Raw genomic sequence first — 27,441 nt, forward strand, 5'->3', positions numbered from 1 at the left:
TAAGACAAGAAGGCAACCCTCAGAATGGGAAAAAATAGTTGCCAATGAAACAATGGACAAAGGATTAACCTCCAAAATATACAAGCAGCTCATGAAGCTTAATACCAAAAAAGCAAATAACCCAATCCACAAATGGGCACAAGACCTAAGTAGACATTTCTCCAAAGAAGATATACAGATGGCCAACACACACATGAAAAGATGTTCAACATCACTAATCATCAGAGAAATGCAAGTCAAAGCCACAATGAGGTATCACCTCACACCAGTCAGAATGGCCATCATCACAAAATCTGGAAACAACAAATGTTGGAGAGGGTGTGGAGAAAAGGGACCCCTCCTGCACTGTTGGTGGGAATGTAAGTTGGTACAGCCACTATGGAAAACAGTTTGGAGGTTCCTTAAAAAACTACAAATAGAACTACCATATTATCCAGTAATTCCACTACTGGGCATATACCCGGAGAAAACCATAATCCCAAAAGAAACATGTACCATGATGTTTATTGCAGCACTATTTACAATAGCCAGGATATGGAAGCAACCTAGGTGCCCATCGGCAAATGAATGGATAAAGAAGATGTGGCATATATATACAATGGAATATTACTCAGCTATAAAAAGGAATGAGATGGAGCTATATGTAATGAGGTGGATAGATCTACAGTCTGTCATACAGAGTGAAGAAAGTCAGAAAGAGAAAGACATATATTGTATGCTAACTCATATATAAGGAACCTAAAAATGGTACTGATGAACTCCGTGACAAGACAAGAACAAGGACGCAGATACAGAGAATGGACTGGAGAACTCGAGGTTTGGGGGGGCTGGGGGGTGAAGGGGAAACTGAGACGAAGCGAGAGAGTAGCACAGACATATATATACTACCAACTGTAAAATAGATAGCCAGTGGGAAGTAGCTGTATAACAAAGGGAGATCAACTCGAGGATGGATGATGCCTTAGAGGACTGGGACGGGGAGGGTGGTGGGGTGTCAAGGGAGGGAGGGAGTACGGGGATATGTGTATAAATACAGAAGACTGAACTTGGTGTACCTCAAAATGAATAAATAATAAATAAATAAATACATACATACATACATACACATATTAAAATTACAAGAAAAAATGAATGATAATTCCAGAGGTTGGAAACTACTAACTCATATAAACAAAAAATATGTAAAACTGTAAAGAATTTGAATGACACTGTTAACCAGGTTAAATTGATAAATATAAACAACACTATTCCCCCTAAAATAAAAAGTGATATTCTTTTCAAATATCCATGTGTTTTTCCCAAAAATTGCTCATGTACTATCTCATAGAGAAAATTTCAATAAATTCTAAATGGTAGAATTTATACTATATCATTAGAAACCCGCAGTGAAAAAGTAGGCAAAACAAATCATCCACTGAGAAATTTAAACATTTCTTTTAACTAAATTTTTGGTTTAAGAAGGACTCAAATGTAAACTTTAAACATACTTAGAAAATAACACTGAGAGTACTAATATGTCAAAAATTTGCAGACAGTTGGGAAAGCAGTAAGAAGGAAAATATAGGTCAATGTGAGGCCTGGGCCCACAGGCAATTAGGGGCTGGCGGGGGGTTGGGGGGGTGCCCAGCAGGAGGTGGGCATGAGGGGCCTGCGGCTGCTGGCAGTGGCCCTCACCTGCTGCTGCTGGCCACCGGGCAGCCAGGGTAAGATGCTGCACGGCTGCTTCAGCAGTGCCGCTGCCCGAGAAGCTTAGGGCCAGAGCATCGGCCACTTCGAGTTCCACAGTGACCATGCTCTTCTGTGTGTCAGAATCAACGACATAGCGATCGCTGTTGGAAAGGAAGCTGAACTCTACCTGTTCCCAAGCTCAGGAATGGCGAAAGCTGCAGGAAAGCGGTCATGGTTATAGTTGTAGTAAAAAATTATCCAAAGCGCAGTTGACAATGGCCATGAATCAGACTGAACATAATCTGACACTGTCCCAGATTCCATACCCACAAACGTGGCACGTGTTCTATGCAGACAAGTGTAAGTGCAAAGAGGACAATGAGAATTCTCAGGCAGGAGATATCCCATTTGAAACGATGTTACTAAACACGGATGCTGAAGGGAATCCATTTGTTCATATCAGTGCTGGAGAATCTGGTGGCTCAGTGCTTAAGAATCCACCTGCCAATGCAGGGGACATGGGTTCGATCCCTACCCCAGGAAGATACCACATGTCACAGAGCATTTAAGTCCCTGTGCCACAACAATTGAACCCATGTGCCGCAACTACTGAAGCCCATGTGCCTAGAGCCCATTGAGAAGCCACCACAATGAAAGTAGCCCCCCTCACCGCAACTAGAGAAAACCAGCACTTAGCAATGAAGATCCAACACAGCCAAAAATGGATAAAGAAATAAATGATAAATAAATCTTTATAAAAAAAAAGAACCCAACAAAAGACACTTTAAAAAAAAAGAGTCAAAAGAGTAGATATCTCTCCCACTCCAGCACCACCCCAAAAGAAAACCATGGGCATAATAAATTTTAAAAAGCTCTTTCTTTAAAAACAATAATAGCCTAGAGACAAATATATTGCAAGTTTAAACAAGACGAAAAAGGAAACATATTCATACACAGCAATAGGAACTGTCCAAAAAACAAACTATAAAGAGGTTACATTTTAAGAAAATTGTGTGAAATTTATACAAGTAAATTGTAAAACCTAGTGAAATGGACAATGTTCTAGGAAAATATAAATAAACTAATCAATATTAGTGTGGAAAACATGATTATGAAAATAATAATAAAATAATTGGTAAAATTAGTCAAGGATTCTCCCTTAAAAGCGAAAGATTTTATGCAGTAGATCTACCAAACCTCCAAGATTATTCCTACACTGCACATGGTAGACCAGGAACTTAATAAATATTTGTTGGATGAATAAAAGTATTATGAAAAGATGACAACCATCCCTATTGTTTTGATAGCACTAATGTAATCCTACTAACACAACTAGAGAAAATAACCGCATATCCAATAAGGAAGAAACTATAAATTAATCTCAACCTGAACATAGGTTTAAATTCTAAATAAAATATTGGACAATCAAATCCAGGAAAAGTATTAAATTAAGTATATATTATGTATATGCAATAAGTTTACAAGTTGCTTTCCTATCTTCCGGAAAGTTTTAGAAAAAAAATAATAGATTATATTCTCATTTTCAGTAACAACAAATACTACAAAATACTCAGAATAAACCTTATGAGAACTGAGACCCACATGAAATAAAAATCTAAAACTTTACTAATTTATTTATAGATTTACCTTAAACATATGCCATGTTTTATAGGATAAGAAAGCCACTATAGATTTTAAGATATTCAATTATCTGCAATAAGTATGTAATTCCAAATAAATATTAGCCAAAGTGCCAATAGTAATTTTTAAGGATTTGACAGGATATTTCTAAGTTCATCTAAAAAAGGAATATGCTGAGAACATTTTAAAATTTGAAGGTGGATCTTGCATTACCAAATATTTAAAAGTTCAGTATGTCTAACACAATTAAAGTGATGCAATGTTAATGCAGAATAGGACATAAGGATAAATGGAAAAGAATAAAGTTCAGAAACATGCACATGCACACACACGAATACATATACTATATTTACATATTGAACATATAATAAAAATAATGTTTCAAATTAGTAGACAGACAATATAGACTACTGAGAAATGGATTTCTGACAAATCTATTTTTTTAGAAAAAAAATAAGATTTGTATATATCATACATAGAAAGTAAATTCCTGGTGGATTACACACTTAAATGTAAATAATATATAAAACATAAATGTTCTAGAAGAAAATAGGAGACTTTTTATAAACCTGGAGTGGGGAGGCCTTTCTAAGCAAGACATAAAAGCCCAAAGTCATAAAGGAAACAACAGAAAAAGCAATGTACAATTAAAAACCTGGGTATGTCATTCACCCAAGTGAACTAAATATAAAAGGAAACTTACAAACTTGGCAGAAAATATGATAAGCATAGGCTATCAAGCCATATGGTAAACAAAGGATTAATATCTATAAAATATAAAGGTCTTCTACAAATCAATAAGAACAGAACTCTCCAGTGCTAAAGATAATTAACAGAAGAAATGAATACAGATACCCAATAAAAACAGGAAAAGATGCTCAACTACAAAGGTAGTCCAAAATACATGACTTAACTAAAATAATAATATACTGATTTTTATCTATATTTGAGACACAACATTTAAAAGGCTAATAATAACAACTGTTTAAAAATGTGGAAAAATGGACACTGTTCTTTATATATGTGGGAGGCATGGGATGAATTGAGAGATTGGGATTGACATATATACACTAATATGTGTAAAACAGATAACTAATAAATGTTTTTGTAAAAAAAATCATTTTTTATGTAAATTGGTACTACATTTTGGAATATAATTTGGTAGTTCCTATGCAAAATTTAAATGAGCATATGTTTGACTGAGCAATTCCACTTCTAGGTATTTAACATATAGAAATCCTAAGTATAAACAAAGCATATGCTAGAATATTAAGTGCAATCTCCTTTGTTAATGAAAAATATAAACAACTACACTCTCATCATTAAGAAAAAAAGTTTAACTAATAGTAGATAATGGAAATTGTATGAAGTATATAATAAATCCCTTTTAAAAGCTTTATTTTTGTGTATGTACATATATTATATAAATGCATAGAAGACTTCTGAAAGACACAAAATTGTTAAAGAGTGTTTACCTGCAGTGCGGCAAGTGGCATTACAAAGAGGATGAGCTAGGGAATTTCTATTTTTTTCACTTTACATGTTTCTATAATGTCCAATTATTGTTTTTATAGATTAAGATTCATTCATTACTTGTGTAATTAAAAATCAAAAAAAAAATTTTTGTTAACAAAATGGAGCCCTCATTCTCTCTTCACAGTGACCCTATAACACAGCTCTGAATTCCCCATTTTACACCTAGGTGAGCTAAGGAACTAAGTAATTAGACTGACCTCCTGAAAAACTGCTAATTGGTAATGGTCTAAGTCTAGAACCAGGCCCTCTGATTTCTAGTCTTAATATTTTTTTCCAAAAGAAACTTATCATGTTTCCCCTACAGGATTGTTTTAATAACACATTAGTTACTGAAACCACAATTTTTAATAAAGTAAAACCTCATTTTTTACCATGACATATCTGAAAACAGGTTTCTTCCAATGGAATGCTCTGACCTCCTTGGGAGGACAGGACTGCCCAGTATAAGACAGAAAATTATCATTTTTCTGCCCCACCTGCTTTGCTTCCTGCCTGTCTCTCCATCTGCCCAAGAGAAATTCCTCTGCTAAGGGCTCCAGCAGATTGCTTCAGCTCTCTACTCATACTAAAATCATACATTGTTAAATGAAACATATTCTCATTCACTTGATGAATATATCTTCACAATGGCCCAGAAGACCAGGCTTGATTTTGGAACTCTTGGTCATCTAGGAGCTCTGCCCTGGAACGTGATAGGATGGAAACAGGTGACAGAATGGAAAGAGGTGACTCCATCCCACTTGTTCTGTCTTCACCCTGGTTCCATCCTGCACATAAGGGGCCTCCATTGTGTACCTCTGCACCCCAGCTTGTACATTCAAACTCTGTCTCCTCCCCCAGCACCCAGAAACAGCAGTTACCCCACAGCTCTCCCTCCAACCTATGGGTACACTTACTTATGTCACCAACCATCTTTGGGAATGCAGTCCTAGAAAAGATCCTGGAAGTGGGATTAGGGCTTTTGAGCAGAGTCCCAAGTACTGGAAGCATGGAGGGAAGGGGCACACTGGACTCCAGCTAGGCACTTCACCTTGGCTCCTCTGATTCCTTGCCCTATGTAAAGGTAGCTGGTGAGGGGAGGGTTCTGGGCAAGAGTCCTTTTGGCCTGGGTTTAAAGGTAATGCTGCATCCAACAAACTGAGTGCCTAACTTATATAAAATTGTTCTCTCTATTACATGTTTTTTTTTTAGTAAATCTATTTCAATGAAAAAATTTAAAGAAATATAAAAATTTTTAAATTAAAGCAAAACACCGGAAAAATGCAGAAGATAGGTAAAACATGGGGGAAAATGAGCTGGGAAGCATTTAACTGTTTGCTCAAATTCCCACCTTCCAAAAAGACTTCAGATCCACTGACACTAATCTAAGTTTGTGCTGCCCAATATAGTATCCCCTAGCTACATGTAACAATTTAGAATTAAATTTACAGATCTGTTTTTTTTTTTTTTTTTTTTTGGGGGGGTACACCAGGTTCAATCAACTGTTTTTATACACATATCCCCATATTCCCTCCCTTCCTTGACGCCCCCCCCCGATTCCCCCCCACCCTCCCTGCCCCAGTCCTCTAAGGCATCTTCCATCCTCGAGTTGGACTCCCTTTGTTATACAACAACTTCCCACTGACTATTTTACAGTTGGTAGTATATATATGTCTGTACTACTCTCCCGCTTCTTCTCAGTTTCCCCTTCATCCCCCGCCCCCTCCCATACCTCGAGTTCTCCAGTCCATTCCCTGTATCTGCTTCCCTGTTCTTGTCACTGAGTTCATCAGTACCATTTTTAGATTCCGTATATGTGAGTTAGCATACAATATTTGTCTTTCTCTTTCTGACTTACTTCACTCTGTATGACAGATTGTAGTTCTATCCACCTCATTACATATAGCTCCATCTCATCCCTTTTTATAGCTGAGTAATATTCCATTGTATATATATGCCACACCTTCTGTATCCATTCATTTGTTGATGGGCATTTAGGTTGCTTCCATGTCCTGGCTATTGTAAAGAGTGCTGCAATAAACATGATGGTACAAGTTTCTTTTGGGATTATGGTTTTCTTTGGGTATATGCCCAGGAGTGGGATGACTGGATCATATGGTAGTTCTATTTGTAGTTTTTTAAGGAACCTCCAAATTGTTTTCCATAGTGGCTGTACCAACTTACAGTCCCACCAACAGTGCAGGAGAGATCCCTTTTCTCCACACCCTCTCCAACATTTGTTGTTTCCAGACTTTGTGATGATGGCCATTCTGATTGGTGTGAGGTGATACCTCATTGTGGCTTTGACTTGCATTTCTCTGATGATGAGTGATGTTGAGCATCTTTTCATGTGTTTGTTGGCCATCTGTATGTCTTCTTTGGAGAAATGTCTATTTAGGTCTTCTGCCCATTTGTGGATTGGGTTATTTGCTTTTTTGGTATGAAGCTTCATGAGCTGCTTGTATATTTTGGAGGTTAATCCTTTGTCCGTTGTTTCATAGGCAATTATTTTTTCCCATTCTGAGGGTTGCCTTTTAGTCTTGTTTATGGTTTCTTTTGCTGTGCAAAAGCTTTTAAGTTTCATGAGGTCCCATTCATTTATTCTTGATTTTATTTCCATGATTCTAGGAGGTGGGTCAAAAAGGATGTTGCTTTGATGTATGTCAAAGAGTGTTCTGCCTATGTTTTCCTCTAGGAGTTTGATAGTGTCTGGCCTTATATGTAGGTCTTTAATCCATTTGGAGTTTATTTTTGTGTATGGTGTTAGGAAGTGTTCTAATTTCATTCTTTTACATGTTGCTGTCCAATTTTCCCAGCACCACTTATTGAAGAGGCTGTCTTTTTTCCATTGTATACTCGAGAGAGACGCCAGCCTGGGAAGGTCTTGGCTGATGCTGGTAGTTTTGAAGTTGGAGGAAGAGGACCCTAGAAGCTGGAAAAAGCAAGGAAAGGGCTTCTCCTCTGCTGGTTCCAGAAAAGAACACAACCGTGTGACACCTTGACTTTAGCCCAGGGAGACCTGTGTCAGACTTTGAGCCAAGAGAACTGTAAGACTGAATATTCGTCTAATCCAATACTTGGACATTAGTCTGAGGCTTGGACAGTCTTCTATAAACACCTCTATCACCAGGACAAGCAACCCCAAAAGCTTGGACAACCATGAGGAAACAAAGAAACCCCATGCAGGCAAAGGAGCAGGAAAAAAACCCACAAGACCAAATAAATGAGGAGGAAATAGGAAAAATGCCTGAAAAAGAATTTAGAGTAATGATAGTAAAAATGATACAAAATCTCGATAACAAATTAGAGAAAGTACAAGAAACAGTTCATAAGAACTCAGAAAAACAAACAGCAATGGATAACAAAATAACTGAAATTAAAAATACTCTAGATGCTCTAACCAGCAGAATGACTGAGGCAGAAGAACGAATAAGTGAGTTGGAAGATAGAATGGAAGAAATAAACGCCACAGAGCAGGAAAAAGATAAAAAAATAAAAAGACTAGAAGACAGCCTCAGAGACCTCAGTGATAACCTTAAACGTACCAACATTCGAATTATAGGCATCCCAGAAGAAGAAGAAAACAAGAAAGGGTCTGTGAAAATATTTGAAGAGGTTCTAGTGGAAAACTTCCCCAACATGGGAAAGGAAATAATGAACCAAGTCCAAGAAGCACAGAGAGTCCCATACAGAATAAACCCAAGGAGAAATACACCAAGGCACATATTAATCAAACTAACGACAATTCAACACAAAGAAAAAATATTAAAAGCAGCAAGAGAAAAGCAACAAACAACATATAAGGGAAAACCCATCAGGATAACAGCTGACCTTTCTACAGAAACTCTGCAGGCCAGAAGGGAATGGCAGGATATACTGAACGTCCTGAAAGAGAGAAACCTACAGCCAAGAATACTTTACCCAGCAAGAATCTCATTCAGATTTGAGGGAGAAATCAAAAGCTTTCCAGACAAGCAAAAGTTAAGAGAATTCAGCACCACCAAACCAGCCTTACAACAAGTGCTAAAGGAACTTCTCTAAGTAGGAAACACAAGAAAAGGAAAACACCTACAAATACAAACCCAAAACAATTAAGAAAATGGTCATTGGAACACACATGTCAATAATCACTTTAAATGTAAATGGATTAAATGCTCCAACCAAAAGACACAGACTGGCTGAATGGATACAAAAACAAGACCCTTCTATATGCTGCCTACAAGAAACCCACTTCAGACCAAGGGATACATATAGACTGAAAGTCAAGGGATGGAAAAAGATATTCCATGCAAATGGAAGTCAAAAGAAAGCTGGAGTAGCAATACTCATATCAGACAAATTAGACTTGAAAGTAAAGACTATTAAAAGAGACAAGGAAGGGCACTACATAATGATCAAGGGATCCATTCAAGAAGAACATATCACAATGGTAAATATCTATGCCCCCAATATAGGAGCACCTCAATACATAAGGCAAATGCTAACAGCTATAAAAGGGGACATCGACAGTAACACAATTATAGTGGGAGACTTGAACACCCCACTTACATCAATGGACAGATCAACCAAACAGAAAATAAATAAAGACACACAAGCTTTAAATGACACATTAGACCATCTCGACTTAATTGATATTTATAGGACATTCCATCCAAAAACGACAGACTACACTTTCTTCTCAAGTGCACACGGAACATTTTCCAGGATAGATCACATCTTGGGTCACAAATCAAACCTCAGCAAATTCAAGAAAATTGAAATCATATCAAGCATCTTCTCAGACCACAACGCCATGAGACTAGATATCAATTACAGGAAAAAAACTGCAACAAATACAAACACATGGAGGCTAAACAATTCACTATTAAACAACCAAGGAATCACTACAGAAATCAAAGAGGAAATCAAAAAGTATCTAGAAACAAATGACAACGAAAACACAACAACCCAAAACCTATGGGACGCAGCAAAAGCAGTTCTAAGAGGGAAGTTTATAGCAATACAGTCCTACCTTAAGAAACAAGAAAATGATCGAATAAACGACCTAACCTTACACCTAAAACAACTAGAGAAAGAAGAACAAAGAAACCCCAAAGTGAGCAGAAGGAAAGAAATCGTAAAGATCAGAGCAGAAATAAATGAAAAAGAAAGGAAAGAAACCATAAGAAAAATAAATAAAACTAAAAGCTGGTTCTTTGAGAAGATTAACAAAATTGATAAACCATTAGCCAGACTCATCAAGAAAAAAAGGGAGAAGATGCAAATCAACAGAATTAGAAATGAAAAAGGAGAAGTCACAACGGACACCTCAGAAATACAAAACATCATGAGAGACTACTACAAGCAACTATATGCCAATCAATTGGATAACCTGGAAGAAATGGATACATTCTTAGAAAAATACAATCTTCCAAGACTGAACCAGGAAGAAATAGAAACCATGAACAGACCAATCACAAGTACAGAAATTGAGGCAGTGATTAAAAATCTCCCAACACACAAAAGCCCAGGACCAGATGGATTCACAGGCGAATTCTATCAAACATTTCGAGAAGAGTTAACACCTATCCTTCTCAAACTCTTCCAAAATATTGCAGAAGGCGGAGCACTCCCAAACTCATTCTATGAGGCTACCATCACCCTGATACCAAAACCAGGCAAAGACGTCACAAAAAAAGAAAACTACAGACCAATATCACTGATGAATATAGATGCAAAGATCCTCAACAAAATACTAGCTAACAGACTGCAACAGCACATTAAAAAAATCATACACCACGATCAAGTGGGGTTTATCCCTGGGATGCAAGGATTCTTCAATATACGCAAATCAATCAACGTGATACATCATATCAACAAATTGAAGGATAAAAACCATATGATCATTTCAATAGATGCAGAAAAAGCTTTTGACAAAGTTCAACATCCATTTATGATAAAAGCTCTCCAGAAAATGGGCATAGAAGGAAATTACCTCAACATCATAAAAGCCATATATGACAAACCAAAAGCCAACATTGTTCTCAATGGAGAAAAACTGGAAGAATTCCCTCTAAGAACAGGAACAAGACAAGGGTGTCCACTCTCACCACTGTTATTCAACATAGTTTTGGAAGTGTTAGCCACAGCAATCAGAGAAGAAAAAGAAATTAAAGGAATCCAAATTGGAAAAGAAGAAGTAAAATTATCACTCTTTGCAGATGACATGATACTATATATAGAAAACCCTAAAGACTCTACCAGAAAACTGCTAGCACTCATTGATGAGTTTAGTAAAGTAGCAGGATACAAAATTAATGCACAGAAATCTCTTGCATTCCTATACACTAACAACGGAAGAGCAGAAAGAGAAATTAAGGAAACTCTCCCATTCACCATTGCAACCAAAAGAATCAAATACCTAGGAATAAACCTGCCTAAGGAGGCAAAAGATCTGTATGCAGAAAACTTTAAGACATTGATGAAAGAAATCAAAGATGACATAAACAGATGGAGGGATATACCATGTTCCTGGATTGGAAGAATCAACATCGTGAAAATGACTGTACTACCCAAAGCAATTTACAGATTTAATGCAATCCCGATCAGATTACCAATGGCATTTTTCACAGAACTAGAGCAAGAAATCTTACGATTTGTATGGAAACGCAAAAGACCCCGAATAGCCAAAGCAATCTTGAGAAGGAAAAATGGAGTTGGTGGAATCAGGCTTCCTGACTTCAAACTATACTACAAGGCCATAGTGATCAAGACAGTATGGTACTGGCACAAAAATAGAAAGGAAGATCAATGGAACAGAATAGAGAACTCAGAAGTAAGCCCAAACACATATGGGCACCTTATCTTCTACAGATCTGTTTTTAAGTTGCATTAGCCACATGTCAAGTACTCTCAATAGCTCCATGTGGCTGGGGGCTATCGTATTTAATAGTGTAGATACAGAACATTTCCATCATCACAGAAAAGTGGTGAACAAAAGTCAAACGCCATTGTGACCTTCAAAATGACTTTCACCAATAACATTGATAAAAATCAAGCAATGACCTTGAAAGTTAGTTGTGTTACAATGATCTGTTGCCAATTTAAGGTCCCTATCAATGTATCCCTTACACTAAATAGTTATTTGGAACATTATAATATTGGCAATCGCTTCACATAATCTTGTTCCTGACATGAAACATTTTGTAAGGTCAGCTACAAAAGCTTGAACTCCTGGACAAGCCGTTTTACCTGGTTTTGGATTCAAGATCCTATGAACAGCCTGACAAGAACCTATGTTCTTGTGGAAACGATATCAGAGACCCTGGATTCTAATTCTAGTTTTGCACTAATATATGTAACCTTGGGAAAGTTACTTAACCTCTCTCAACTTTAATTTTCCTATCAGTAAAATGAAAATGATGAGAACATACCAATGAGCCTCACTGAAATATTTTAAGTATGATATGTAAATTAATACACAGGCATGATCTTTCCCCCCAACCTCTGTATGGTTTTAAGCAGATTCTCTGTTACAGATGAGCCTAAGATAGGAAAGAGAGTTTACTCTAGTTTGTCATACTTGAAACCTTTCCTTAGACTTGATGGAAACTTCATTGTAATACATCTAGAACTGTAAATGTAAATTTTAGATTTTTAACTGACATAGTGGATTGTTCTTCAATATACATTTTTAAGTATAATTCTGTGCATACATGTGTGAATTTTCCATTCAGTCTAGTTCAGTGACCATTTATTCTCAGAATATTTTGTGTAACAAAGAGTAGTAGCAACTACAACAGTAGTGGATAAGTTATATTTAAGATCTCTACCTTCTTATATATTATTTTAGATGGAAAGATAAGAGAACAATCACTTCCTAAATTAAGAATAAAATAAAAATTTGAAATAAATTTAAAACGTGACAAATGTCTCTAAAATGTTATAGATATAGTGCTACTGGGAGGGAAAAAATTCCTTCTCCCTGAAGGAATAAGCAACTGTGAGACCTCAAGGACAGAAGTATGTTTCATTCATTTTGGGATCTCTACATCCAGACACCTACAGTGCTCAATAGCCATAACTTTTGCCAACACTATGAAAACAAGGTTGGATAGAGAGGGTAGCATGTTCCTACTATCATCAGTACAGACTTGGCTTTTGGACCCATTAACTGTGAACTCCTGGTTAAAGTCTCTTAATTGTTCTGAATCTAATCTGTATAATGCAGGCAATGATGCCTACTTTGCAGTTTTAAATATTGTAAAATGAGAACAACACTTCGCCTGCAAGGTTGATTTAAGCATGAAATTACTTAATCTATAGACAGCTTTTTAGCCTAATGCCTAGGAGAACACTAGATGACAATATTTTGATTGTAAATAAATGGTAGCCATATTTTGAAACTTAGAAAGTATTTTTAACTCAGAACTGATGCATTCCAGAGGGAAGAGACAGATTAAGAAAATACCTAGAGGGGACTTCCCTGGTGGCGCAGTGGTAAAGAATCTGCCTGCCAATGCAGGGGACATGGTTTCAAGCCCTGGTCTGGGAAGATCCCACATGCCAAGGAGCAACTAAGCCTGTGTGCCACAGCTACTGAGCCTGTGCTCTAGTGCCCATGAGCCACAACTACTGAAGCCCACATGCCTAGAGCCCATGCTCCACAACAAGAGAAGCCACCGCAATGAGAAGCCCATGCACCACAATGATGAGTAGCCCCCACCCACTGCAACTAGAAAAAGCCCATGCACAGCAGTGAAGACCAAATACAGACAATAAATAAATAAATAAATTTTTTTTAAAAAAGAAAGAAAATACATAGAGTAGAGGGAAAATCTGCATAGAATCAGAATGTCTTGCTTGAAACAGAAATAGTGATAAGAGATAATATAGGAAAAGCAGACAGAACATAGTGTGACCTCAACTTCAAGTAAATGTCAGTTAAGAAGTTGCTATTTTAGATATAGTTTATGAGCAAGGGAGTGAGGAAATCAAACTCAGGCATTAATACTGCTTAGCTGTGGCATTTGAACATCCTATTTAAGTAAAGACAAAGTTTGTGAATTTTTTTGGCTAGTAGAATTACAGATACTTAAACTTTTAACTACTCTAAGTGAAACTGTATTGCTATTTAAAAAGGAAATAGTCTAATTTTAAGTCTCATTCCTCATCCTAAAAGTAGAGAGACCATAGCAGGAAAAAATGGTCTTAGACACTAGCAGAGTTGAGGCTCAGAGAAGTGAAATGACATGCTAAATTCTCAAGGTTAGTTAATAGCACAGACAAGACCATGTTCTACGCCATGTCCTTCCAGTGGGTTATTTCAGGATTTAACACCTCAAAATGAATGAGAAAAAGCCTAAGAAATACATGAAATAACTGTAGTTCACTTACCTGGAGTTTCCCATTTAATATATCTCAATAGCAATCACAGACATATAAATACAGATCAAAATATTGGCTGCAAAGATTCCATCCAGCCCTTGAGAGGGCTTTGGGGAATGGAAGTTGGCTAATTTTAGTGCAGAGGGATTATTGACAGAACAGGAGGTAAATTCCAGGCTTGGGGCAGGCAAACCTGCCTGGTGCTCTCCAAAGTCAAATGTCACTGGAGACCACATCAAGGACCAGAGCATGGAAGGGCAATGACTCAAGGAAACCAACCCTGTAGGATAAATTAACTGCTTTCCCTCTGGCTTGATTTTTCTGCATCAACATATCGCAGCCCCATATTTCAAGAATTAAATTTGTAATTATTCATCTCCAGATTTCTCTTTTCTTATCTTTTTCCTGCATCCTATTTATAACTATGCCAAATTATCATATGGATCAAAGATTGAAATGCATAAATCAATGAAAAGGTTCACTGAGAAAGTAAGATTTCAGCCAACAACCTCAAACCTGCTCCTCTTTCTGACTTTATTGTTCCCTACTAAGTGCTTTCTTGTATGTGTCCTTGTTAAAGAATTTAAAGGTCATTTGTGTATTTGAGGATATTTTATGCATATTAATGAGGCAAAGTATATACTGCACAAAATCCTCAAATTTATAGATGTTTTAGAACATTTCACTCAGAGATATGCAAATTTTACTGAATACTTGTTATGTATTAATTTTCAGAACATTTATTTCAATTGAGGTATGTGAGATGTTCAATCTCATCACACTTTTGCCACCAATAATTATCAATTTTTACATCATTTTCAATTTAATTTTCTAAAAATCTGATTTTAAAATGCATTTTATTACTGAAGATAATTATTTTTGTCTTAAAAATTCTTCCATGACTTTCATATTGATATCCGTGTTTCTCTGTTCTTTGACCAGATTTCCCATGCATTATTCATTTTTATAGTTTTTATCTTATTTATGAGTTATTTATTAAGAAAGCTCTACCTCTTACACTGTTGGTGGGAATGTAAATTGGTAGAGCCACTATGTATAACAGTATGGATATTCCTTAAAAAACTAAAAACAGAACTACCATATGATCCAGCAATCCCACTCCTGGACAAATATCTTGAGAAAACCATACTTTGAAAAGATACGTGCACCCCAATGTTCATAGCAGCACTATTTACAATAGCCAAGACATGGAAGCAACTTAAATGTCCATCAACAGATGAATGGATAAAGACATGATACATATATACAACAGAATACTACTCAGCCATCAAAAAGAATGAAATAATGGCACTTGCAGCAACATGGAAAGACCTAGAGATTATCATACTAAGTGAAGTCAGACAAAGGCAAATAGCACATGATATCACTTATATATGGAATCTAAAAAATGATACAAATGAACTTACTTACAAAACAGAAACAGACTCACAGACATAGAAAACAAGCTTATGGCTACCAAAGGGGAAAGGTGGCGGGGGGAGGGATAAATTAGGAGGTTGGAATTAACATATACACACTACTATATATAAAATAGACAATCAACAAAGACCTACTGTATACCACAGGGAACTCTACTCAATACTCTGTAAAGTACTGAGGTAAAAGAATCTGAAAAGGAATAGATATATGTATATGTATAGCTAAATCACTTTACTGTATACCCGAAACTAACATAATATTGTAAATCAACTATACTCCAATATAAAACTTTTTTTAATTTTTTAAACTCAAAAAATAAATGATCTATTTACATATAAATAAACACATATTTACACATCCACATGGACATGTATGTATATGTAAATAGGTATGTGTGCATTTAAATATATTTTTATTGATACGTGTTTATAATTTATATAAATTTTTATGTTGATTATTTAGCAGTCAAGACCACTTTTTTTGTCTTTTAAATATTATCCCATAGCTTGTTTTTTTATGTTTAGAAAGGCCATCCCATACCAATATTCATTTTATATTACCTAGATTATATTCCAGTTTTTGTCCCTTTATTCATTTATTTTCCACTTAAATATATAAAAAATTTGGGAGTTTCTTACATGAAGAGCTAACATTTTTTTTCTAAGAAGCTGTCTTCAAACGCTATAAACTGTGTAACTTAGCTCTTTGCCAGTGATTTGTGATATTTCTCTTTTCTTTTCTTTTTTTAATTTAAGGTAGGCTTTATTTTTAAATATTGATATTAAACTACATGACATCAAGTTTAACATTAGCATACAGTAAATTTAATATGGACTTTTTTAAAGCTCTTTATTGGAGTATAATAGCTTTACACTGTTGTGCCAGTTTTTGCTGCACAACAAAGTGAATCAACTGTATTTATACATATATCCCCATATCCCCTTCCTCCCATGACTTCTTCCAACCCTCCCCATCCCAGCCCTCTAAGTCATCACCCATCATCGAGTTGATCTCCCTGTGTTATGCAGCAACTTCCCACTAGCTATCTATGTTACATTTGGTAGTGTATATATATATCAATGCTACTCTCTCACTTCATCCCAGCTTCCCCTTCACTCCAGCCACCCGCCCCCGTGTTCTCAAGTCTGTTCTCTACATCTGCATCTTTATTCTTGCCCTGTCACTGGATTCATCAGTACCATTTTTTTTTAGATTCCATATATGTGAGTTAGCATACGGTATTTGTTTTTCTCTTTCTGGCTTACTTCACTTTGTATGACAGACTCTAGGTCCATCCACCTCACTGCAAATAACTCAATTACATTCCTTTTAAAGCTGGATAATATTCCATTGCATATATGTGCCACATCTTCTTTATCCATTCATCTGTTGACAGGCATTTAGGTGGCTTCCATGTCCTGGCTATTGTAAACAGTGCTGCAGTGAACATTATGGTACATGTTTCTTTTTGGATTATGGTTTTCTCAGGGTATGCCCAGGAGTGGGATTGCTGGGTCATATGGTAGTTCCATTTTTAGTTTTTTAAGGAACCTCCAAACTGTTTTCCATAGTGGCTGTACCAATTTACATTCCCACCAACAGTGCAGGAGGATTCCCTTTTCTCCACACCCTCTCCAGCATCTATTGTTTTGAGATTTTTTGATGATGGCCATTCTGACTGGTGTGAGGTGATACCTCATTGTGGCTTTGACTTGCATTTCTCTAGTGAGTAGTGATGTTGAGCATCTTTTCATGTGTTTGTTAGCCATCTGCATGTCTTCTTTGGAGATGTCTATTTAGGTCTTCTGCCCATTTGTGGATTGGGTTATTTGCTTTTTTGGTATTAAGCTGCATGAGCTGCTCGTATATTTTGGAGATTAATCCTTTGTCCGTTGCTTCATTGGCAAGTATTTTCTCCCATTCTGAGGGTTGTCTTATTGTCCTGCTTATGGTTTCTTTTGCTGTGCAAAAGTTTTTAAGTTTCATTAGGTCCCATTTGTCTATTTTTTATTTCATTTCCATAACTTTAGGAGGTGGGTCACAAAGGATCTTGATTTATATCGTAGGGTGTTCTGCCTATGTTTTCCTCTGAGAGTTTTACAGTGTCTGCCCTTACATTTAGCTTTTTAATCCATTTTGAGTTTATTTTTGGTTATGGCATTAGGAAATATTCTAATTCCATTCTTTTACATGTAGCTGCTGTAGCTTTCCAGTTTTCCCAGCACCACTTATAAAAGAGGCTTTTCTCCAGTGTATATTCTTGCCTCCTTTGTCAAAGATATGGTGTTCATATATGCATGACTTTATCTCTGGCTCTCTATTCTGTTCCATTGATCTATATTTCTGTTTTTGTGCCTGTACCATACTGGCTTGATAGCTGTGGTCTTGGAGTCTAGTTTGAAGTCAGGGAGCCTGATTCCTCCAGCTCCATCTTTCCTTCCCAAAATTGCTTTGGCTATTTAGGGTCTTTTGCATTTCCATGCAAATCATAAAATTTCTTGTTCTAGTTCTGTGAAAATTGCCATCAAATTGTAATTTGATAGGGATTGTGCTGAATCTGTAAATTGCTTTGGGTAGTATAGTCATTTTCACAATGTCGATTCCTCCAATCCAAGAACATGGTTTGTCTCTCCATCTGTTTGTATTGTCTTTGATTTCTTTCATCAGTGTCTTATCGTTTTCTGCATACAGGTCTTTTGCCTCCTTAGGTAGGTTTATTCCTAGGTATTTTATTCTTTTTGTTGCAGTGGTAAATGGGAGGGTTTCCTTAATTTCTCTTTGTGCTCTTTCATTGTTAGTGTATAAGAATGCAAGAGATTTCTGTGCATTAATTTTGTAACCTGCTACTTTACTAAACTCATCAATTAGTGCTAGCAGTTTTCTGGTAGCATCTTTAGGATTTTCTATGTATAGTATCATGTCATCTGCAAAGTGTGACAATTTTACTTCTTTTCCAATTTGGATTCCTTTTATTTCCTTTTCTTCTCTGACTGCCATGGCTAACAGTTCCATAACTATGTTGAATAATTGTGGTGAGAGTGGGCACCCTTGTCCTGTTCCTGTCCTTAGAGGGAATGCTTTCAGTTTTTCACCATTTAGAATGATGTTCGCTGTTGGTTTGTCATATATGGCTTTTATTACATTTCCTTCTATGCCCATTTTCTGGAGAGTTTTTACCATAAATGGATGATGAGTTTTGTCAAAATCGTTTTCTGCATGTATTCAGATGATCATATGGTTTTATCATTCAATTTGTTAATATGATGTATCACATTGATTGATTTGTGTATATTGAAGAATCCTTGCATTTCAGGGATAAACCCCACTTGATGATGGTGTACTTTTTTTTTTAAGCTCTTATTGGGATATAATAGCTTTACACTCTTGTACCAGCTTATGAGGTACACCAAAGTGAATCAGCTGTATTTATATACATATCCCCATATACCCTCCCTCTCACAACTCCCCTCCACCCTCCCCATCCCAGTACTCTAAAGCATCACCCATCATCGAGCTGATCTCCCTTTGTTATACAGCATCTTCCCCCTAGCTATTTATTTTACAGTTGGTAGTATATATATGTCTTTGCTACTCTCTCACTTCGTCCCAGCTTCCCTGTCAACCCCCACCCCCCAAGCCCCGTGTCCTCCAGTCCATTCTTTGCATCTGCATCCTTATTCTTGCCCTGTCACTGGGTTCATCAGTACCTTTTTTTTTTCTTTTTTAGATTCCATATATATGAGTTAACATACAATATTTGTTTTTCTCTTTCTGGCTTACTTCACTCTGTATGACAGACTCTAGGTCTATCCACCTCATTACATATAGCTCCATTTCATCCCTCTTTATGGCTGAATAATATTCCATTGTATATATATGCCACATCTACTTTATCCATTCATTTGTTGATGGGCATTTAGGTGGCTTCCATGTCCTGGCTATTGTAAACAGTGCTGCAGTGAACATTATGGTACATGTTTCTTTTTGGATTATGGTTTTCTCTGGGTATATGCCCAGGAGTGGGATTACTGGATCATATGGTAGTTCTATTTCTATTTTTTAAGGAATCTCCAAACTGTTTTCCATAGTGGCTGTGTGAACTTACATTCCCCCAACAGTGCAAGAGGGTTCCCTTTTCTCCACACCCTCTTCAGCATTTATTGTTTCTGGATTTTTTGATGATGGCCATTCCGACTGGTGTGAGGTGATACCTCATTGTGGCTTTGACTTGCATTTCTCTAGTGAGTAGTGATGTTGAGCATCTTTTCATGTGCTGGTTGGCCATCTGTCTGTCTTCTTTGGAGAAATGTCTATTTAGGTCTTCTGCCCATTTGTGGATTGGGTTATTTGCTTTTTTGGTATGAAGCTGCATGAGCTGCTTGTATATTTTGGAGATTAATCCTTTGTCCGTTGCTTCATTGGCAAGTATTTTCTCCCATTCTGAGGGTTGTCTTCTTGTCCTGCTTATGGTTTCTTTCGCTGTGCAAAAGCTTTTAAGTTTCATGAGGTCCCATTTGTTTATTCTTGATTTTATTTCCATTATTCTAGGAGGTGGGTCAAAAAGGATCTTGCTTTGGTTTATGTCATAGAGTGTTCTGCCTATGTTTTCCTCAAGTATTCTTATTATGTTTTCCTCTAGGATTTTTATAGTTTCTGGCCTTTAAGTCTTTAATCCATTTTGAGTTTATTTTTGCATATGGTATTTGAGACTGTTCTAACTTCATTCTTTCACATGTAGTTGTCCAATTTTCCCAGCACCACTTATGGAACAGATTGTCTTCTCAACTGTATATTCCTGCCTCATTTGTTGTAAATTAAGTGGCCATAGTGTGTGGGTTTATTTCTGGCCTATCTATTCTGTTCCATTGATCTATGTGTCCATTTTTGTGCTGGTACTATACTGTTTTGATTACTATAGCTTTGTAGTATAGTCTGAAGTCAAGGAGTGTGATTCCTCCAGCTCTTGTCTTCTTTCCAAGAGTATGTTGGCTATTCAGGGTCTTTTGTGTTTCCATACAAATTTTAAATTATTTCTTCTAGTCCTGTAAAAAAATGCCATTGGTATTTTCATAGGGATTGCATTGAATCTGCAGATTGCCTTGGGTATTATGGTCATTTTAAAAATATTAACTTTTCCAATCTGAGAACACAGTATATCTTTCCATGTATTTCTGCCCTCTTCAACTTCTTTAATTAGTATCTTATAGTTTTCCAAGTACAAGTCTTTTGCCTCCTTAGGTAGGTTTATTCCTAGGTATTTTATTCTTTCTGATGAAATGGTAAATGGGATTGTTTTCTTAATTTCTCTTTCTGATATTTCATTGTTAGTGTATAGAAATGCAACAGATTTCTGTAGTTAATTTTGTATCCTGCAACTTTATCAGATTCATAGATGAGCTCTCAGAGTTTTCTGGTGGCATCTTCAGGATTTTCTATGTATAGTATCATGTCATCCACAAACACTGACAGCTTTACTTCTTCCTTTTCAATTTATATTTCTTTTATTGCTTTTTCTTGTCTGATTACTGTGGCTGGGACTTCCAATACTATATTGAGTAAAAGGGGCAAGAGTGGGCATTCTTGTCTTGTTCCCAGGTATTCAGCAGAATATTAATTCCAGAGAGTTGTTCATAGGTACACATGGAATAAGTAGCTCAGGATCATAGGATTTCAGACATGCAGAGTTACATAAAATTAAACAGGTTTCTAAACTGAAGGATATTTCAGAATCTCCTGGACAGCTACATATACACAATACTTTTCAAACTTATTTGATGATAGGCTACCCCTCCCAGTTTAAAAAAAAATATTATACCTCTAGTATGGCTCAGAACATGTTTCATGTAACTATATTTTCATTACTGTTGTTCTACTGTAATCTAATCAGAAGCTCATTCCCAGGTGAGAAGGTTATTCTTCTAACACTTCAGTAAAGCTGGATGATGGTAGAACAGCATCACTCTCGCAAACATTTCTGCCTTCTGAATCTCTGTCAATCCTCTGAGCTAAGCCTACCTGTCTCACCAAGGCTACTTAGCAAGACTTCATGCACTACTTCTAGTGCTGCCACCTAGGGATGTGCAAACAACACAGGATATTTGTCTTTTCACTGGAGGCTTTCAAGCAGTGCTTCCTGTCTTACAAACACACTTCCCCTAAGAGGGGTCAAAGAGGAAACATGATTTTGGAGTTGCCTCTCCTGGGGTCAACCAAGGCCTTATCTCTGAAAAATCAGACCATGTTTCTTTTGATATTACAGTTTCATACCTATTCAGAAATTATGCAGGGCACTGCTCAGACATCTAGTTTAGCATTTTCTCAACATTCCACACCAGGATCTATGTTTCTCCCTGAGTCTTCAAGAAGCTCTTTGTGTCTTCTTATTTCCAGTCCACTACTTTCATATTAGGACAGGGCACACTTCCTTTGACCACATGCATTTCCAAAATCAATTTAAAACAAAGAAGCTTCCTAACACTGAATATCTGTTCTCTAGGCAGGTTACCAGATTCTACAGAACACATGACTTTTGCATCTGCTCTTCTTCTCCTCTTCTGAGGGATGGAGATAGGGGAATCATGTACAAAAGAGAGATTGTCCAATTGCCCTTAGCCTGTTCCTAAAATATCCGTTCTTTCATCTCTTGCCAATTAACATGCACAGGTAGAGTCTAGTCACAGAGACTACACAGAGAGAAATATAAAAGGAATCTTCAAGAAGACCCAATACTCAGATTTTGGCCTTTAATGTCTTTCCATGCATGCCTTCAGACTGACCTGAGTGTAACAAACTCACTAACCATTTTCCTCATGTGTCTAATTCTCCCACATTTCCCCTGATTCCTACTGGGCTCTTGGTCACAGTAAAATGTCTTCCTTCCTGACCACGTTCCTTGTTCTGTTCCAGGACCCTGCACCTGTCTTCCCTCTACTCCAGCCAGCTCAGTTTCTCTGGCCTGTCTTTCCTCTTTCCCAAACGTTTCTGTGCGCCGGGTCCTTGCTACTCAACGTGCAGCATCACTAACATCACTGGGAATTTGTTACAATGCAGAGTCTCAGGTCCTAAGCCGCACCAATTGTGTCAGGATCTGCATTTTGGCAAGATCCCCACATGATGTGTGTGCACGTTAAAGTCTGAAGGCACTGTCTGGGTTATTCTCTCCTGGAGCTGAAACCATCTTTCATTGTTCTTGTTTTCCCCTCTGAACCTCTCTCTGCTTCTCTGTGACAGAAAGCATTACATGATTATTTAAAGCCCATCCTTTTTTTTTTTTTCTCAGATCTTTATTGGAATATAATTGCTTTACAATGTTGTGCCAGTTTCTGCTGCACAACAAAGTGAATCAGCTATTTGTACACATATGTCTCTATATCCCCTCCCTCTTGAAACTCCTTCCCACCCTCCTATCCCACCCCTCTAGGTTATCACCAAGCATTGAGCTGATCTCCCCGTACTATGCAGTAGCTTCCCACTAGCCATCCATTTTATATTGGTAGAGTATAAATGTCAATGCTACTCTCTCATAAAGCCCGTCTTTGACAATATCTTCTCAAGAAGAACGTCCTTGGATGAAAGATAGAACTGTATGATTTTACATTTCATTATTTTTTCACCTATATGTAGACTCAGAGATTCCAAGGCAGTGTAATGCGCATTCAAATAGTTCATTACAACACACTGCATTAGTATGTTTTGTTTATGGGAAGAATTTTTATACAAATTACATCTTAATCCACACAAAAATGAACAGTGCTCACCAGTATCTGCTTTAACCATCTATTAAACAGTAAGTTCCACTCGGCCAGGGTTAAAATTTTTTATGTTGTATATCTGACCACCCTCCAAAACAGTCTACCACAATGACCCACCTAATTCAGGTCATGTAAATTTTGAAATTCAATTTAAAAATTGTTTTTAAACATTCCAGTGCATCACATGGTACTATTAAAACTATGACAGTTAAAAGTATTTTACGAAGGTGAAATCTAGATCAGTATTTCTCAATAGAAAGATGATGCAGTTACGTGGGTAATTTAAAGTGTCTAGAAGCCCATTTTTAAAAAGCAAAAATGAAAAGATAAAGTAAATTTTAATACTACAGTTTATTTAATTTGGTTTTGTCACCAGCATGGCCCATTAAAAATTCCCAGGAAATAAAAATAGAATCTTCCAAGAAAAAGGCTCAACTAACACAAGCTAGGGTGACCTACCCAGGCTTCATTCTCACAGAAAGTCAGAGAAGCCTACCATAGGAAAGCAAAAAAGCCATTTTCAGCCTGACCCCTCCCAAAACTAGAAGACACCTTGGAGCTTTCCTAAAGATGGCTGGGTTTTGCCACATCTGAATCCCTAACTCTGGTCTGATAGCTAGGCCTCTATATGAATAGTTGAAAGGAAAGGATGAGGAATGGAAATCAGAATGGGAAGGGGCCTTTTAAGAACTGAAAAAGCAATTACCCTGCCCTGCCCCTCCCAGATTTAGCTAAACCCTTTGACTTTCACTTTCATGAGACAAGGGGAATTGCCTTTAGGATATTAGCTCAAAAACTGGGACCCCTTACTCAGGTGGTTGCTTATTTCTCTAAAAAATTAGATCAAACCACTAAGGGGTGGCCTCCTTGCCCAAGGGCAGTAGCAGGTCCTACAACCCTGCTAAAGGATGCCGAAAAATTAACGTTTGTTCAGCCAATCACTATATGAACGCCACACCAGGTTCAGGCTTTACTAAGTTCTAAGGGAACAGAATGGCTATCCCCCAAAGATCAATTCAAAGTCAAGCTGTGCTTTAAGACAACCCAGTGGCTCCCATAAAAACCTGTCACACGCTAAATCTTACCACCCTGCTACCCACAGGAACGGGGCCCCTGAAGCATGATTGTATAGAAGCCATACATATTTATTCCAGGTGCCCCAACCTAGGAAGTAAGCCTCTCCCAAACACCAAAGAGGAATGGTTCACAGATGGAGCAGTTTTATGACAGAGGAGAAAAGCTAGTGGGATATGCCGTGACCTCCCAGACCCTAGTCAGAGAAGCAAGAAGCCTACCCCCAGGACTTTTGCCCAAAAGGTGGAGCTGATAGCCCTCAGGACAGGGAAGCCTTAGAGCTTGGGACAGGGAAGACCTTGAATGTTTACACAGATTTCCAGCATGCGTATGCCACCCTACACACACACACAGGGCTATCACTGCAGAGAATAAACAAGGGAAACATGGCTTAAACATACTGAGGCCCTTAGAAGCAGCACAGCTTCCAAAACAGATGGCAGTGATTCATTGTAGGGGTCACCAAAAGGAGGATGCAGAGGTAATAAAGGGAGACAACAAGGTGGAAGCAACTGCCAAAAGGGCAGCCCTAGAACCAGAAACCAAATCCATCCAATTATTCCCCAATCTACACAAAGGAAAAATTAGACAAAGCCTGAAAATGGAACTTCAATAGAGATCTAGGAGTCCATGGGTGGCTTGTTAATGAACATGGGCAATATATCTTTCCGCAAACAGCAGCTTGTTAAGCCATCAGGGAGGTTCACGAAGGAACTCACTATGGGAGGAAAGCCCTATATAATTGGTTAGCTGAGTTGAAGTCATGGTAACTCCTGGCATGAAAAGTATAATCAGTTGAGACATGCCCCATCTGCACAGTGATCAACACCAACACCAGAACCCACAGAGGCCCCCAGATAAGACCCATTCAGACTAGAAGGACATATCCTGGAGAAGATTGCAGGTTGATTTTACTGTCATGCTGAGAGTACCAGGCAATTTCAGGTATCTCCTGGTGCTAACGGACACATTTTCTGGGTGGATAGAATATTCCCTGCTAGAACTGAAATGGCAGCTGAAGTAGCTAAGGCATTACTGAAAGAAATAATCCCCAGTTCTGGGCTCCCAAGGATCCCTACAAAGTGATAATGGTCCAGCATTTGTATCTCCAGTGATAAATGGGATAACGAGTGCCCTGGGCATAAAATGGTCCTTGCACTCAACTTAGAGACCCCAATCATCAGAGTAAGTAGAGAGATCCAATCAGCCCTTGAAATGGGCCTTAGCCAAGCGATGTCAGGAAACTCAAAAATATTGGATTGACTTGCTTTCAGTTGCCCTGGGGTTAAGTTTGTTTGAACTCATGTATGGTAGACCCATTCCCCAAGTCCAGAGAAGGGACACCTTAAGCCCCTTGAAATGGAACAATTCAAGTGTACCTCCAGGTAGGAGAGACCAGGAAAGTTCTCCCAGAATATAGTCACGAGGTGCTGCCCACACCTGACCTGGCCCTGCACCCCTTCCTCCCAGGAGACTGGATGCAACCAACAACCTGGAAAACAGAAGCCTAAAAGACCAGCTCACTCCTAAGTGAGACGGAACCCACTTGGTGATGCTAACCACCCGCTCTGGCCTGAAGTTGCAGGGGTCCCTTCGTGGGTGCACCACACATGAGGGAAGAGGCCCCCGAGCCCCAACCTCCAGAGGGATAACCTGGGGCAATGGCTCTCCTTGACTACTCATGGGACCCTGTGTCTAACCTGAAGCTTCTCTTCCGAAAAACAACAAAGTGTGACAAGGGATATTCAGGCCACGGCAGTGAGCGTCAGCATCAGGGCACGTTTTTACCTACAGACCAAAGACCAAGAAAGCTTCATTTTCAGGAAAAACGATATATGACCACTATTCTCTTACTAATATTTGGGCTACGCATCCTAAATTGTCTGGCATCCTTTGTCTCCAAAAGGTTAAACAAGTCGTGGTCGCTCAGGGAGACAAACAGCCAGGGCCGAGGCCTGGTGACCACCACACACATCTAAAGGCACCTGGGGAGCAGCCTGAGGCCTGGTGACCACCACACACATCTAAAGGCACCTGGGGAGCAGCCCGAGGCCTGGTGACCACCACACACATCTAAAGGCACCTGGGGAGCAGCTCTGCTCCTCTCCCGGGGTGATGATGACACCCACACTCAGCAGGAGGCAGTCACAGGAGACGGACCTGCGCCCTCAGCCCCCCTCAAGGACCAGAAGCAGGACAAAAGGCAGAGGAGGGATTTGTCACCAGCAAAGCCCATTAACGATTCCTGGGAAATAAAAATAGAATCTGGGTAATAAAATCAGGTCTGACCTTTTCCTCTTTTCCTTTGTGCTCAGTCCAGTTCACTTGCTCATCGTGGGGTGGGAGGGCAGTGGGGCGCGTGCAGTGGCCTCGCCCCAGGCACTCCACACCAGAGTTCCTCACGGGAAGTGGCTCCCACGACACCTCAGCTGGCGGGGCTGTGTGCAGAAGTGCCGCACGTGACACTCAAGTTAAGATGGTGGCGGGCCGTGTGCAGAGACGCTGCACCAGGCACTGTGATCTGGAGCCTGAGCGGCAGAGCTGCCCTGGCCTTGGGGGAACTCCGCCCCCTCCCCCTGCTGTCCAGACGCTAGAAAGCAGCCCCGCCCTTGGCCTGTTTGGGAAGCCTGTGGTCTAGACTCAAGCATGAGCCCACACCTCTCCACTCTCTGATCAAAGAATAAAACTTTCCTTTGCTTCTGAACCAAACTCACTCTTGTTCTACTGGCATGAGTAACACCAGGCAGAGGACCCTTGTTGGGGACAGACTCAGGAAGGTCACTTACACTGTATCCAAAAATATTATCTTTTAAACATGTAATAACATAAAAACTCTATTGAGGTACTTTATGTTGTATTTGTTTTTTTGCCCAAATCTTTAAAATTCATAATGCATTTTATACTTACAGCACATTTCAAAACAAACTAGCCACATTTCAAATGCTCAGTGGCCACACATGGCTTGTGGCTACAAACTCAGCCAGCA

General features: G+C 38.3%; 1 pseudogene; it reads left to right on the forward strand.

Annotated features, from left to right (window-relative positions):
- The first annotated feature begins 1,639 nt into the window (after positions 1–1,639).
- Positions 1,640–27,093, forward strand: LOC130860960 (integral membrane protein GPR180-like; annotated as a pseudogene).
- The last annotated feature ends 348 nt before the right edge of the window (positions 27,094–27,441 follow it).

Source organism: Hippopotamus amphibius, chromosome 9, assembly GCF_030028045.1.
Source record: "Hippopotamus amphibius kiboko isolate mHipAmp2 chromosome 9, mHipAmp2.hap2, whole genome shotgun sequence".
NCBI classification, from domain to species: Eukaryota; Metazoa; Chordata; class Mammalia; order Artiodactyla; family Hippopotamidae; genus Hippopotamus; species Hippopotamus amphibius.